General features: G+C 42.7%; 1 pseudogene; it reads right to left on the reverse strand.

Moving 5' to 3' along the window:
- Positions 1-6249: 6249 nt before the first annotated feature.
- LOC119316076 lies at positions 6250-10293 on the reverse strand (annotated as a pseudogene).
- Positions 10294-15484: the final 5191 nt, after the last annotated feature.

The following is a 15484-nucleotide window of genomic DNA, read 5'->3' on the forward strand; positions in this document are numbered from 1 at the left end:
GGGGCACAAGGCAGAACAACTTCTTCCACAGCGTGAAATGAGCCTCACAACCCAAAAACAGCTCGCAAAGGGCTACGAATCCTGCGATATGCAATATAGAGGCTGGCGTAAGGTTGTGCAACTGGAGGCCGTAGAACTCCAGGAGCCCCCGGAGAAACAGATGAATTGGAAATCCGAGCCCTCTTACCAAATGAGGGACAAGGCATACCCGCTCTCCCTTGGAGGGATTGGGGAGGCTCTCCGCTTGCTCTCCTCCATTATAGGTGGCGATCCCGGCTCGAACCAGGACCATGTACGCTGGGGGAAGAAATCCCTTGGTCTGAAGCATCACTAATTTGCTGTGCGGGACGGAACATCTCTCCCAATCTCCAGGCTTGGGGCTAGGGGAGCGAGAGGAGGAGCTGCGTCGACCGGCCATGATGGAATGGATCTTTGTCATATGCGCTCCGATGAAGGCTCGCCAAGAGAGGATGATGTGATTTGGATCTAAATCCTCATTTTTTAATAGGCAGCTTATTCACACAGCTAGGGGGTAAATGTAAAAACACCCTGGCTCTTCACATTCGCTCGACACGTGTAAAGTGGCCATTATTGGGTGTGGAAGCCAAGGAATGCAACATTCGCAAAAGGCTGAACACTATTTCAACAGGTACATGGAATTTGGAGAGGAACCCGCCTTGCAATGCCGAAGACAATCTGTGCATCGGACTCGTCGTCATTGAAGCCTGGTTCAGGAGCTACTGAGGGAGTCCTGGATTAGGGGGTCTCCGGACCGCCAGATTATATTTTTTGGCCGGACTGTTGGACTATGAAGATACAAGATTGAAAACTTTGTCTCGTGTCCGGGTGGGCTCTACTTGGCGTGGAAGGCAAGCTAGGCAATACGGATATGCATATCTCCTCCTTTGTAACCGACCTTGTGTAACCCTAACCCTCTCCAGTGTCTATATAAATCGAGGGGTATTAGTCCGTAGGACAACAACCACAACATACAATCATACCACAGGCTAGCTCCTAGGGCTTAGCCTCTCTGATCTCGTGGTAGATCTACTCTTGTACTACCCATATCATCAATATTAATCAAGAAGGACGTAGGGTTTTACCTCCATCAAGAGGGCCCGAACCTGGGTAAAACATCATGTCCCCTGCCTCCTGTTACCATCCGGCCTAGATGCAGAGGTCGGGACCCCCTACCCGAGATCCGCCGGTTTTGACACCGACAATCGGGTATACCTGCAAGCTTAAATAATCCACAAACTTCATCCACATATATTAGGTGTTCATCAGGATGCTTTATTCCATCTCCTGTAAAAGGATTAGCTAGCAGTTTTTCTATCATACCCGAAGGATACTCATAAGGAATTTCATTTTCAATAGGTTCAGTAGGTTGGGGAGTAACTCTTTTCTCTACTGCTCGGGGTGAAGATACCCCGAACAAGCCCCTCAGAGTATTACTTTCCATAGTAACAAGTGACAGTAAATTTCAGCACACTATATAAATTTTTCCTTACCAAATTCCACCTACCAAAGGCGCTTCACTCCCCGGCAACGGTGCCGGAAAAGAGTCTTGATGACCCACAAGTATAGGGGATCTATCGTAGTCCTTTCGATAAGTAAGACTGTCGAACCCAACAAGGAGCAGAAGGAAATGATAAGCGGTTTTCAACAAGGTTTTCTCTGCAAGTACTGAAATAACTAGTAACAGGTAGTTTTGTGACAAGATGAATTGTAACGGGCAACAAGTAACAAAAGTAAATAATGTGCAGCAAGGTGGCCCAATCCTTTTTGTAGCAAAGGACAAGCCTGGACAAACTCTTATAATAGGAAAAGCGCTCCCGAGGACACATGGGAATATCGTCAAGCTAGTTTTCATCACGTTCATATGATTCGCGTTCGGTACTTTGATAATTTGATATGTGGGTGGACCGGTGCTTGGGTGCTGTTCTTACTTGAACAAGCATCCCACTTATGATTAACCTCTATTGCAAGCATCCACAACTACAACAAAAGTATTAAGGTAAACCTAACCATAACATGAAACATGTGGATCCAAATCAGTCCCTTACGAAGTGACGCATAAACTAGGGTTTAAGCTTTTGTCACTCTAGCAACCCATCATCTACTTATTACTTCCCAATGCCTTCCTCTAGGCCGAAATAATGGTGAAGTGTTATGTAGTCGACGTTCACATAACACCACTAGAGCCTAGACAACATACATCTCATCAAAATATCGAACGAATACCAAATTCACATGACTACTAATAGCAAGACTTCTCCCTTGTCCTCAGGAACAAACGTAACTACTCACAAAGCATAAACATGTTCATAATCAGAGGGGTATTAATATGTATATAGGATCTGAACATATGATCTTCCACCAATTAAACCAACTAGCATCAACTACAAGGAGTAATTAGCACTACTAGCAACCTACTAGCACCAATCCCAGACTTGGAGACAAGAATTGGATACAAGAGATGAACTAGGGTTTTGAGATGAGATGGTGCTGATGAAGATGTTGATGGAGATTGCCCTCTCCCGATGAGAGGAGCGTTGGTGCTGACGATGGAGATGATTTCCTCCTCCGGGAGGGAAGTTTCCCAGGCAGAACAGCTCTGCCGGAGCCCTAGATTGGATCCGCCAAGGTTCCGCCTCGTGGCGGCGGAGTTCCGTCCTGAAAGGTTGCTTCTTATTTTTTTCTCGAAGAAAGATTTCATATAGGAGAAGATGGTCATTGGAGAGCCACCAGGGGGCCCACGAGGTAGGGGGCGCGCCCTAGGGGGGGTGCCCCCCACCCTCGTGGACAGGGTGTGGGCCCCCTGGTCTTCATCTTTGGTGAGGATTTTTCATTATTGCTTATAAGGTATTCGGTGGAGTTTCAGGGCTTTTGGAGTTCTGTAGAATAGGTCTATAATATTTGCTCCTTTTCTAGCCCAGAATTCCAGCTGCCGGCATTCTCCCTCCTTATGTAAACCTTTTAAAATAAGAGAGAATAGCCATAAGTATTGTGACATAATGTGAAATAACAACCCATAATGCAATAAATATCGATATAAAAGCATGATGCAAAATGGACGTATCAGCAAGCCTCTCAGAGTTGGAATATACATTGATAGTGTGATCAAGGCATATGGTTTTATACAAACTTTTGGAGAAGCCTGTATTTGCAAGAAAGTGAGTGGGAGCTCTGTAGCATTTCTAATATTATATGTGGATCACATATTATTGATTGGAAATAATACATAATTTTTGGATAGCATAAAAGGATACTTATATAAGAATTTTTCAATAAAAGACCTCAGTGAAGCTGCTTATATATTGGGCATCAAGATCTATAGAGATAGATCAAGACACTTAATTGGACTTTCACAAAGCACATACCTTGATAAAGTTTTGAAGAAATTCAAAATGGATCAGTCAAAGAAAGGGTTCGTGCATGTGTTACAAGGTGTGAAGTTGAGTCAGACTCAATGCCCGACCACTACAGAAGATAGAGAGAAAATGAAAATCATTCCCTATGCCTCAGCCATAGGTTCTATCATGTGTGCAATGCTGTGTACCAGACCTGATGTGTGTCTTGCTATAAGTTTAGCAAGGAGGTACCAAAGTAATCCAGGAGTGGATCACTGGACAGGGGTCAAGAACATCCTGAAATACCTGAAAAGGACTAAGGATATGTTTCTCATTTATGGAGGTGAATAAGAGCTTGTCGTAAATGGTTACGTCGATGCAAGCTTTGACACTGTTCCGGATGACTCTAAGTCACAAACCGGATACGTATTTATATTGAATGGTGGAGCTGCCAGTTGGTGCTGTTCCAAGCAGATTGTCATGGCGGGATCTACGTGTGAAGCGGAGTACATAGTTGCTTCGGAAGCAGCAAATGAAGGAGTCTGGATGAAGGAGTTCATATCTGATCTAGGTGTAATACCTAGTGCATCAGGTCCAATGAAAATCTTTTGTGACAACTGGAGCAATTGCCTTGGCGAAGGAATCCAGATTTCACAAGAGAACCAAACACATCAAGAGATGCTTCAATTCTATCCGCGATCAAGTCAAGGAGGGATACATAGAGATAGGGAAGATACATACAGATCTGAATGTTGCAGACCCGTTGACTAAGCCTCTCTCAAGAGCAAAACATGATCAACACCAAGATTCCATGAGTGTTAGAATCATTACTATGTAATCTAGATTATTGACTCTAGTGCAAGTGGGAGACTGAAGGAAATATGCCCTAGAGGCAATAATAAAGTTGTTATTTATATTTCTTTATATCATGATAAATGTTTATTATTCATGCTAGAATTGTATTAGCCGAAAACTTAGTACATGTGTGAATACATAGACAAACAGAGTGTCCCTAGTATGCCTCTACTTGACTAGCTCGTTAATCAAAGATGGTTAAGTTTCCTGAGCATAGACATGTGTTGTCATTTGCTGAACGAGATCACATCATTAGAGAATGATGTGATGGACAAGACCCATCCGTTAGCTTAGCATAATGATCGTTTAGTTTTGTTGCTATTACTTTCTTCATGACTTACACATATTCCTCTGACTATGAGATTATGCAACTCCCGAATACCGGAGGAACACCTTGTGTGCTATCAAAGGTCACAACGTAACTGGGTGATTATAAAGATGCTCTACAGGTGTCTCCGAAGGTGTTTGTTGAGTTGGCATAGATCAAGATTAGGATTTGTCAATCCGTGTAACAGAGAGGTATCTCGGGGCCCTCTCGATAATCCACATCACTATAAGCCTTGCAAGCAATGTGACTAATAAGTTAGTTACAGGATGATGAATTACAGAACGAGTAAAGAGACTTGCCGGTAACGAGATTGAACTAGGTATGACGATACCGATGATTGAATCTCTGGCAAGTAACATACCGATGACAAATGGAATGACATATGTTTTTATGCGGTTTGACCAATAAAGATCTTCGTAGAATATGTAGGAGCCAGTATGAGCATCCTGGTTCCGCTATTAGTTATTGACCGGAGATGTGTGTCGGTCATGTCTACATAGTTCTCGAACCCGTAGGGTCCGCACGCTTAACATTCAATTATGATTTGTATTATGAGTTATGTGTTTTAGTGACCGAAGTTTGTTCCGAGTCCCGGATGAGATCACAGACATGAAGAGGAGTCTCGAAATGGTCGAGAGGTAAAGATTCATATATTGGAAGGTTATATTTGGACATCGCAATGGTTCTGAGTGATTCGGGAATTTTCCCGGAGTACCGAGCAGTTACCGGAACCCCCCGGGCAAGTGTAGGGCCAACATGGGCCTAAGGGAGAGAGAGGGAAGCCCGCAGGGTGTGTTCGTGCGCCCCCCTCCTAGGGAGTCCGAATTGGACAAGGAGGAGGGGGCGGCGCCCCCTTCCCTTTCCCTCTCCTTCCTATTCCCTCTGGTGGAGAAAGGAAAGGGGGGGGGGAGGGGCGAATCCTACTTGGACTAGGAGTCCAAGTAAGACTCCCCCATGGCGAGTCCCTCCTGGACGCCGGCCTCGTCCTCCCCACTTTATATATGGGGGCGGGGGCACCCCAAAGGCACCCAAAGAAATCTCTTATCCTGTTATGGTGTCCCCTTCCACAGTTTACTCCTCCTGTCATAGTGTCGTAGTGCTTAGGCGAAGCCCTGCGCGGATCACATCACCATCACCGTCACCATGCCGTCGTGCTGTCAGAAGTCTCCCTTGACCCTCTACTGGATCAAGAGCTCTAGGGACGTCATCGAGCTGAATGTGTGCTGAACACGGAGGTGCCGTACGTTTGGTACTTGGATCGGTTGGATCGTGAAGACGCTCGACTATATCAACCGCGTTAACATAACGCTTCCGCTTTCGGTCTACGAGGGTACGTAGACAAACACTCCCCATCTCGTTGCTATGCATCTCCTAGATAGATCTTGCATGATCGTAGGAATTGTTTTGAAATTGCATGCTATGTTACCCAACAACAACTATAACCCCAACTGGAAAAATAATGGTTATGCTCCTAGACTCCCTTATCCTAGTAATGGAGGCGCATCAAATAATTTCAACGAAGCTAATAGCAGTGACAGAAATGATCTTGAGGAAACTTTTAAAAATAACACATCAAAGAGCCACGTTCACAAATAAAATTGTAACTCGGTGCCCCTACGTAACAAAAAGGCAGATAGAGCCAGACATGCCAAAGTGTTCGTCCCCTCACACATAATAATACATCCCTAAAAAGGATCATCCGCCCTATGGGCTTTACCTTACAGTGACTATATCATCAATCTTCAAGATCATTCTAATGCACTTGCATGCCAGCGAGATGGAACTCGTGCTCACAAGCAATGGCTGCACAACATTCTCCTCCAGGATTGTTGTGATTTGGCCTTTTCCTCATGTTGATGCCCATGTTCTGCTCACCCTTGGCATGCCGGTTCCTTAGCTCAGTAACAATGGCGATTGGGTTGAGCCCTGCGTTCTCTGCCAGTGTGTAAGGGATGACCTTGAGTGCATCAGCAAACTCCTTGATGCAGTAACTCTCCATCCCATGGAGCTCCTTTGACCAAGCAGCCAGTTGCATTGACATTTCTATTTCAGGAGCACCACCACCAGCAATTAAAAACCTCTTGTTCACCAAGCACCCTCATAAGAATAAGCATGAACAGGATCAGGACACTTAAGAAATAATAAATTGTAAGCTAAAATAGTGCTAAGCACCACAAATACTACAAAATGAATACATCATGAGAAAGAATAATCATTTCCTGAGGATACATTTCTACTTAAGCTCAAGGCCTAATGGTATGGAAATTAACTTAATTTTCATTATACTTGAGCCCACAAGGCCAGGTCATCCCATATTTGGGTAAAAAAGACCTGGAAAACTGTCTACTCCAAGAAGTTGTCTCTTCAGTAAAATTCAGAGCAACCATCTAATTATGAAACAACAGAAGTTGTAATATAAACCCGCCTGCCCAACATACACATTCTCATCTAGACTTCATAGCATGAGTTTCCCTAGAAAGAAATGAGCGGTTGATACGATAAGAGGACAATGATATTTTGCTCAAAAAATAATACAATTTCATAAGATCTGATGTGTACACCCACACATTGTCATGGATTGATCATATGGAATCCTACTACCGTGGAAGTGTTCAAATTCACAGGCATAAGATGAGGCGGTCATTGTAATATCCAAAACAACCATGTTGATACCACACCAATGTTCCAAAAGGCTGTAAAAGGCATTGGAGCTAGCGACTAGCTCTCATAACAATTTCATGTTGTCACATCTGGATGTATGACAATCTAAGGGGTTAGCCAAATTGACTCCAGCCGACTAAATGCTACTCCCTCCGTTCACCGATATAAGAAAGATGTTCTAATTTTTTCTAAATTAGATGTATATAGACATGTTTTGGTGTGTTCGTTCACTTGGTCCATATTGAAATATCCAAAACATCTTGTAATAGTGAAGGGAGGGAGTAGCTAATATTACTAGCTAACTTACATTCTACCTCTTGCCATCTTCTAGAAACATCATAACCTGCCGCCATGCATGCATAGATACTAACTACTACAACTTGTAACAAGATTGGAACTAACAAAAGGTGCTGCCTGGCCACTCTATAGTTCCCTACTAGAGCACTTAGCCCATAAGAGGTGATCTATCCATCAGCCTTAACTGTGTTCATGAAGCAGATGAGGAGTGCCAAAATAAAGGTTGGAGTAAACGCTGCACAAAAACCCTATTTCTGGCCATGAATGAAACACGGAAGTGCTGCTTGTGGCAATAGGTAGTAGGCTAGTCCTAAAAGGTGAAAGCTTACACACAAAGCAACCTCGCCACTGAATCTTGTGAATTTTTTTGATGGTGTACTCTTGTGAAATTTAATTTCACAAATCTATTATCATCCACACAAAGCACCAAATGTCCAGATTCATAATTATAGATGACAAAGTGTTATCATAAAGTACCATGAATAGACATGACATACAACTTAGCCAACACAAATGGCTCACACACCATTTGCCAACCGTAATATGCCAACTTGGTGATTACCAGATCAATGAGAGTAACTCAAATAGCACGACAACGTAAGTGAGCTTGATCAAACTTGGCTCTGTGTCACTCATAATCACCTAGTGAACCTATGATCTCTGTGGTTCCCTATGTGTCTGGCACCATATAGAGTGGATTTTCTTTTAAAACACGTAACAGTTTACTGGAATGAATAATTGTTCAACAATGGTGTGCAGATTTAAGTTACTTCACATAATTTACAAGTCACCATAATAAAAATGACCTAGAAAAGCAGGACGACAATCAAGAACCTTTCAAGCATATAAGACACAGTTTCAGTGGAAGTAAAATTACCTGATGACAGACATGACATCATGGAGACTGCGATCAGCTTCATCATTAACCAACTGGTTGGACCCACGGACAAGCACAATTGCAGTCCTCCCCATGTCCCTGATGCTAGTGATCTTGACAATCTTGCCATCTCCAGCAGACACTTCCTCGGCAACATTAGCATACCCAAGTTTTTCTTCTCGGAAATGCTCATTATTGGCAATTGGCAAGCAGTTACGAGTCTTGGTGATGAACTCAATATCGTCCCTCTCTACATCCTTGACCACCATAATCTTAGCCTTTGTGAGATAATGCAGCGACAACTCAGTCACCACATCACGCAAGATGCTCTTCTGGATTTGGAGGACATTACATCCAAATGCCTTGATCTTCTTAACCATCCCTAGGATGTAATTACGCTCCTCGCGGAGGATGCGGCCCATCTGCGCATAGTTTGACACAATAACACTCTTCTCAATATCAGTCTTGGACGGTGAGATCTGAAATTGTATGACAGCGATCTTGGCATTCTCAATCCTAGATGGCCCTCCGGCGGCATGGCTAGCCTTCTTGTCAAAGATAAGGCCATAGACAGCACTGCTGAGCTTCTTTATGAGGAGCAAGCTGCAGCCAACGCCTTGGAAAATGCCTACAAGAAGTGGATGCACAGGTAGTATCCATTTCCATTTCTAGTGAAATGAACTATGCTATGTATTTTGAGGTGATTTTGCACTACACGATACATACCTGTGTATCGTCATGGCGTCCATCGCCGTAAGCCCCATATCTGAGCACACCGAAAACATGACTTGACTGTAGAGACCGACCTCTATCATGAGCCCCATTTGTTGAAGGGGCCACTTTCATGTCTCCCTTGGCAAGAACACAACACAAGAACAAACATAGCAGAGAGAAAAGGGGTACAATGGAGGCCATTTGTGCAAGTAGAAGAATTGCCTTCTTCGTATGTGCTGGTGGTGTAGAAACTGATGGGATCAAGTATTCCATCATGGGGGATTATTTATAGGTGCCAAGTTGGGTTGGAGATCTTTGGATCTTCTTAGCTCAGGTTGCTTCGGGTTGATTAGCTAAGTAGGCATAGATATTTGGAGCGTGGCAGCTGAAGATTGTCTTGGCATGGGTATCAAGATAAATGTGCTTGAAACATTATGTCTGTCATTGCATTCAACTAACCCACTTGGGCTTTTGAGGTTATTTCAACACTAAGATCCTGACAGCAAAAATTATGGACACTTGGAGCACCTAGCCACCCACTGTGGAGACAGATCATCTGAAAGTTGCATGCATTCATCGGAGCCGCACTCTTCAGACCCACTAACCTTGCATGGATGTTTGAACCCTAGCTAACCTACTAGCTGGTGGAAGTATGAATCATCATGCACCTTATTAGTGCCAATGAGAAATTATCAGGGAAAGAGGGCATGTGAATGCATTTGGGCCTTCTTAGGTTGGTATCTTGACACTCATGAACAGAGCTTCCAGTTATAGGATTTTAGCTGAGAAAGGAATGGCATGGGCTTCAAAGTTATAAGATGGATTTCACACTATCTGTATTAGCTCATAGAAGGATTACATATAAGGGAGAGACCCCAACGGGCTCCCTAGAGATCAGGCACGTCCTGTCGAACAGTACGAGCTAAGATTATCTAGATCCTACAGAATAGGAGAAAGTTACAACAAGACCATGTCATACAGGAAACGTTACAGCAGATAATATACATCAGTTAACACCCCCCCACAGCCGGAACTCCTTCTAGAAGGACATTGAGGCTGAATATGAAATCCTGAAACACGACGGTGGGGAGCCCTTTGGTAAATACATCGGCAAACTGTGAGCTGGAGGGAACATGAAGAACACGTGCTTCCCCAAGAGCAACACGATCACGGATAAAGTGCAAGTCAATCTCCACATGCTTCGTCATTGATATTGAACAGGATTGGTGGACAAGTATGTGGCACTGATGTTGTCGCAATAGACCAGCGTGGCACGAGTGGGGGGACGATTCAGTTCATGAAGCAGCTGGCGCACCCAACAGGACTCAGCGACATAATTGGCGACATCGCGGTATTCGGCCTCCGCACTGGAGCGTGAAACAGTGGGCTAACGTTTGGAGGACCAAGAGACAAGGTTCGACCCAAGAAAGAGATAGAAGCCTGATGTGGACCTGCGCGTATCGGGGCATCCGACCCAATCGGCATCGGAGTAGGCCACCAAGTCATGTGAGGGAGAATGATGCAGCCGAAGCCAATAATGAGATGTGCCCTTGAGGTAACGCAGAATATGTTTAATGAGGTTCATGTGTGAGGTGCAGGGTGATAACCCACAAGTATAGGGGATCGCAACAGTTTTCGATAAGTAAGAGTGTCGAACCCAACGAGGAGCTAAAGGTAGAACAAATATTCCCTCAAGTTCTATCGACCACCGATACAACTCTACGCACGCTTGGCATTCGCTTTACCTAGAACAAGTATGAAACTAGAAGTACTTTGTAGGTGTTGTTGGATAGGTTTGCAAGATAATAAAGAGTATGTAAATAAAAAGTAGGGGCTGTTTAGATAAAGAAACAATAAAGTAAATATAGCGAGTGTGGAAAAGTGGTGGTAGGAGTTGCGAAATTGCCCCTAAGCAATCGACTACTTTACTAGACCGATAGCAAGTATTATGTGGGAGAGGCCACTACTAGCATGTCATCCCTGACTTGGAATTCTATGCACTTATGATTGTAACTATTAGCAAGCATCCGAAACTACTAATGTTCATTAAGGTAAAACCCAACCATAGCTTTTAGATATATTGCTCCCCCTTCAATCCCATATGCATCAATTTCTATGCTAGGTTGAAGCTTCTGTCACTCTTGCCCTCCAATACATAGTCCTATCAACATACAACTAACCCTAGGGTGTGATCCATGCGCGCAATCATATGATGGGCACCAAAGGACAGCAACATAACCACAAGAAAATTAAATCAATCATAGCAATTCATCAACCACCGATAGGACAACGAAAATCTACTCAGACATCATAGGATGGCAACACGTCATTGGATAATAATATGAAGCATAAAGCACCATGTTCAAACAGAGGGTACAGCAGGTTGCGGGAGAGTGGACCGCTGTAGATAGAGGGGGGAAGGTGATGGAGATGTTGGTGAAGATGGCGGAGGTGTTGGTGTAGATCGCGGTGATGATGATGGCCCCCAGCGGCACTCCGGTGCCACCGGAAGAAAGGGGGAGAGAGTCCCCCTCCTTCTTCTTCTTCCTTGGCCTCCTCCCTAGATGGGAGAAGGGTTTCCCCTCTGGTCCATGGCCTCCATGGCACGGGAGGGGCAAGAGCCCCTCCGAGAATGGATCTGTCTCTCTATCTCTCTCTGTTTCTGCGTACTCTTCTGGCTCTGTTTCACCGTTTTGTGTATATATGGAGATCCGTAACTTCGATTGCCCTGAAACCTTCACCGCAATTTTTTTATTCCGAAAATTAGCTTTCTTGCGGCAAAAGAAGAGCGTCAACCGCCTTACAGGTGGGTCACTAGGGTCAGGGGCGCGCCCAAGGGGGGCGCCCCCCTACCTCGTGCCCACCTCGGACACTGGTTCGCGTCGATTTTTCTTCCGGATTTTCCAAATATTCCAAAAAGTATCTCCGTCTGTTTTTATCCTGTTTGGACTCCGTTTGATATGGATATTCTGCGAAACCAAAAACATGCAACAGACAGGAACTGGCACTGGGCACTGGATCAATATGTTAGTCCCAAAAATAGTATAAAAAATTGCCAAAAGTATATGAAAGTTGTAGAATATTGGCATGGAACAATCCAAAATTATTGATACGACGGAGACGTATCAGCATCCCCACGCTTAATTCCTGCTCGTCCTCGAGTAGGTAAATGATAAAAAAGATAATTTTTGATGTGGAATGCTACCTAGCAAAATCTTGATCATGTAATCTAATCATGGCATGAATATTAAGACGCGAGTGATTCAAAGCAATAGTCTATCATTTGACATAAAAACAATAATACTTCAAGCCTACTAATAAAGCAATCATGTCTTTTCAAAATAACATGGCCAAAGAAAGTTATCCCTACAAAATCATATAGTCTGGCTATGCTCCATCTTCTTCACACAAAATACTCACATCATGCACAACCCTGATAACAAGCCAAGCAATTGTTTCATACTTTTGACGTTCTCAAACCTTTTCAACTTTCACACAATACATGAGCATGAGCCATGGACATAGCACTATAGGTGGAATAGAATGGTGGTTGTGGAGAAGACAAAAAGGAGAAGATAGTCTCACATCAACTAGGCGTATAACGGGCTATGGAGATGCCCATCAATAGATATCAATGTGAGTCAGTAGGGATTGTCATTCACCGGATGCACTAGAGCTATAAGTATATGAAAGCTCTAACTGAAACTAAGTGGGTGTGCATCCAACCTGCTTGCTCATGAAGACCTAGGGCATTTGAGGAAGCCCATCGTTGGAATATACAAGCCAAGTTCTATAATGAAAATTCCCACTAGTATATGAAAGTGATAACTCAAGAGACTCTCTATATGAAGAACATGGTGCTACTTTGAAGCACAAGCGTGGTAAAAGGATAGTAACATTGCTCCTTCTCTCTTTTTCTCTCATTTTTTTTTCTTTTTTTTCTTTTTTTGTAGGCTTCTTTGGCCTCTCTCTTTTTTTGGGGCTTCTTTGGCCACTTTTATTTTGATAACCTCACATGGGACAATGTTCTAATAATGATGATCATCACACTTTTATTTACTTACAACTCAATATTACAACTCGATATCTAGAACAAGGATATGACTCTATATGAATGCCTCCAGCGGTGTACCGGGATGTGCAATGATCTAGCGTAGCAATGACATCAAAAAACGGACAAGCCATGAAAACATCATGCTAGCTATCTTACGATCATGCAAAGCAATATGACAATGAATGCTCAAGTCATGTATATGATGATGATGAAAGTTGCATGGCAATATATCTCGGAATGGCTATGGAAATGCCATGATAGGTAGGTATGGTGGCTGTTTTGAGGAAGGTATATGGTGGGTTTATGGTACCGGCGAAAGTTGCGCGGTACTAGAGAGGCTAGCAATGATGGAAGGGTGAGAGTGCGTATAATCCATGGACTCAACATTAGTCATAAAGAACTCACATACTTATTGCAAAAATCTATTAGTCATCGAAACAAAGTACTACGCGCATGCTCCTAGGGGGATGGATTGGTAGGAAAAGACCATCGCTCGTCCCCGACCGCCACTCATAAGGAAGACAATCAATAAATACCTCATGCTCCAACTTCGTTACATAACGGTTCACCATACGTGCATGCTACGGGAATCACAAACCTCAACACAAGTATTTCTACAATTCACAACCACCCACTAGCATGACTCCAATATCACCATCTTTATATCGCAAAACTATTGCAAGGAATCAAACATATCATATTCAGTGATCTACAAGTTTTATGTAGGATTTTATGACTAACCATGTGAATGACCAATTCCTGTCATCTCTCTAAATAGATATAAGTGAAGTAAGAGAGTTTAATTCTTTCTACAAAAGATATGCCCACGCTCTAACAAATATAAGTGAAGCAAAAGAGCATTCTACAAATGGCGGTTTCCTATGTAAAGAGAAACATGCAACCCAAACTTCAAATGATATAAGTGAAGCACATGAAGCATTCTATAAAGCCATACTCAAAAGATATAAGTGAAGTTTAAAGAGCATTCTATAAATCAACCAAGGACTATCTCATACCAGCATGGTGCATAAAAGAAAAATGAAAACTAAATGCAAAAGACGCTCCAAGATTGCACATATCGCATGAACGAAACGAATCCGAAAACATACCGATACTTGTTGAAGAAAGAGGGGATGCCTTCCATGGCATCCCCAAGCTTAGACACTTGAGTCTCCTTGAATATTTACTTGGGGTTCCTCGGGCATCCCCAAGCTTGATCTCTTGCCTCTCTTCCTTCTTCTCACATCGAGACCTTCTCGATCATCGAACACTTCATCCACACAAAACTTCAACAGAAAACTCGGTAAGATCCGTTAGTATAATAAAGCAAATCACTACTCTAAGTACTGTTTCAAACCAATTCATATATTTTTTTCATTTTGTCTACTGTAATATAACTTTTTCATGGCTTAATCCACTAATATGAATCACTAGTTTCATCAAAACAAGCAAACTATGCATCAAAAATAGAATCTGTCTAAAACAGAACAGTCTGTAATAGTATGAACATTCATCATACTTCTGATACTTGAAAAATTATAAAAAAATTATAAAAAATAAAAAATTTATATAGAAATACAGTGCAAAAAGAATCAGAACCATTTGACGTTCCAGCTAAAAATGTAAAATCGCGCACTACAGCCAAAGTTTCTGTCCTGCACCGTACAAACCATCAAGCAAATGAAAACATCCCAAAGGCAAACCTTGGCACATTATTTTTATTTCTAAACTTCATAAGAGCACACAACAGAAATAAATGACTCTCTAAAACATCCGGGTTGTCTCCCTGGCAGCGCTTTCTTTAAAGCCACTAAGCTAGGCATATAGTGCTCAAGTAATGAATCCACCCGGATCCCAAGGTATATCAAAGCCAATTTTAATTAACAATGATTTGGAATTTAGTAGTGAGCACAAAGCAACATATATCAAGTAATTACAAGTCTAACTCTCTTCCTATGCATCGTCATGTCATAAAAGAATAATTCATGCACACATAGTAAAGGCCAATGCATAGTATAAACAGTTTCTTGCAATTTTATCGTGTGGGAAACGTAGAGAGGTGGAGACATAGTTCCTCTCTCATAATAATTGCAAGTAGGAGCAGCAAGCACATGCATATTCTATTCATCAAAATCATCATGTGCAACGGTAAAAGGCAACCCATTGATATAATCCTTAATAAGAGCAAACTTCTCCGATATAGTGTAGTTTGGAGAATTCAAAAAGATAATAGGACTATCATGTGTGGGTGCAATAGCAACAATTTCATGTTTAACATAAGGAACTATAGCAAGTTCATATTCATAAGCATAATTCATATTGGCATCTTGGCGACAAGCATCATC

This window comes from Triticum dicoccoides, chromosome 6A (assembly GCF_002162155.2).
Source record: "Triticum dicoccoides isolate Atlit2015 ecotype Zavitan chromosome 6A, WEW_v2.0, whole genome shotgun sequence".
Taxonomy (NCBI): domain Eukaryota; kingdom Viridiplantae; phylum Streptophyta; class Magnoliopsida; order Poales; family Poaceae; genus Triticum; species Triticum dicoccoides.